The following is a 2036-nucleotide window of genomic DNA, read 5'->3' on the forward strand; positions in this document are numbered from 1 at the left end:
ACCAAGCCAAGTTATTATGCAAAACCTACTTCTCAAAAGGCTAAAGAACTTACCTTTACGACATAATCAACATCAATGAGTAATTACAACATCCAAAGATCAAGACTTTAAGTGTCCCCAGAAAACGAAAATTCAATTTGGGGACAACAGAGCAAAATCGAGAGAGCGAGTAAATCCAGATCTGTTGAGGAGTGTTTACCTCGTCTCTGGCTGTTTAGCTTCATCAGGTTTAACAGTTTCGGCGAGAACTCCATGGTGAAGAACAAGACCCGAGAATGTGAGAGAGATCAAGATGGGAAACAAAAGCCACCTAGAATTTGATTCCATCGATAAGCTGATTTTAATCTTGTNGTCAACGCATAGCCTCTCCTTCTCACCTTCGTCACACCTGAGTCTCCGCCGCAGTTCGTCGTCGAGTCACTCCTCTCACTTCAATCCTTTTTCACTCCTCTCCTCTCTCAGCTTCCTTCGACTTCTTCGTCTACTCCTTCAACCAAAACCAAAGATGACCCTGAAGTTGTTTTCAAAGCTTGGCTCAGATCAAAATTTGACGAATTTGTCAAGCTTCTACTCGATGTTCTCGTCTCTCAACAGTCGGAAGATGATTCTAAGGGTATCTTCTTACGGTGAAGCGAGAATTGAGATTTGGGACATTTTCAATAAATTTCATTGATAGGTAAGCAAAATTATAGATGATGTGTATTAATTAATTGTTATCATTTGATTGGTTAGCTATTTTTATCGATGTGTTAGTTTCTACTTCATTACAAAAGTTGAGGTGTCAATAGCTGGTAAAAAACAAGTAAGTTTTATTGTATTGATGTCTGCTCTTTCATTATGAACAAAAAATCTCTTAAGAACAAACCTAAATTTTAGATATTGGACTAATTGATGGGTTAACTGGAAAAAGTAGCTACATTTTTTTTTTTTTTTTTTGTGCAAACAAGAATTTTCATTACTTAAAACCTCAAGAGACGGAAGTTCATACAATCAAAGGTTAAAACATAACAAGATGGATAGAGATAATGGTTACATGAGTTTTCCAATGGAGTACAGTTTGAAAAATCTTTTGAGACCATTGTGGAGTCGACCATGAAGAATAACTTCGCGACTTCCTTGATCAGCTTGTGATCATAATCGCCATGCGCAAAATATGCGACCAAGCTTTTAGAAGGGTGCTCCATGAGGGAGACAAGGATTAGGGTGCCAACCAATATGATTAGGATCGTAACCAAGAAACCAAAGATCTTCAAACTTGTGGGCTCATAACTCTTGGCATTAGATGAAACTAACTTCGGGAAACGAAAGTAAAAGGTGCAAAACCGTAACATAGCAGGTGAGTCCTCCCTCTCATGAAGCCAATAGCCATGGAGGTTAAGAAGTTTCACACAAAGCTTGTATTCAGTTTCACCTTGGTAGGGAGGAAACAATCCGAGCTTACATCCTTTTGGCGGTTTAGTACAAATGGTAATGGAGTTCTCAACAAGGGTGTAGTGATATAGATAGATGTAACATCGTAACATAGCAGGTGGGTCCTCCCTCACATGAAGCCAGTGGCCATGGAGGTTAAGGAATTCCACACAAAATTTGTAGTCGAAATTAGCAAGACATTGGAGAACAAACCCTAGGTTCAAAAGGGAATAAGTGGGATTGGGGGTTTTACAAGTAAGGTTCATGAACGTGATGGTATCATTAGGTGAAACTATAGACCAGGTTCTAATAAGCATTATTGACCAACAAAGCAACAATGTTTGACTAGAAAACAGGCGACGTCTTCTATCAACTGATTCCAGAAAAAAAAACAAAATTACGCGAAGTTGAGGCAAGGAGAAATTTATAACGGACCTGGATTTTATGGACATATGAATTGTATAGCACCTTAATGGGTTGGTCCAACAGGAAGAGGTTAATGGGCCTAGGCTCACTTGGCAAAAAACAGGGTCCAAACGAGGGACACCCAAGGCAATTAGGTTAGCGCCGCCAAGACTCCTCTTTTCTTTCACCGTCGCATCAGTTCGTCGGAATCTACAGGCCTT

Source organism: Camelina sativa, chromosome 11, assembly GCF_000633955.1.
Source record: "Camelina sativa cultivar DH55 chromosome 11, Cs, whole genome shotgun sequence".
NCBI classification, from domain to species: Eukaryota; Viridiplantae; Streptophyta; class Magnoliopsida; order Brassicales; family Brassicaceae; genus Camelina; species Camelina sativa.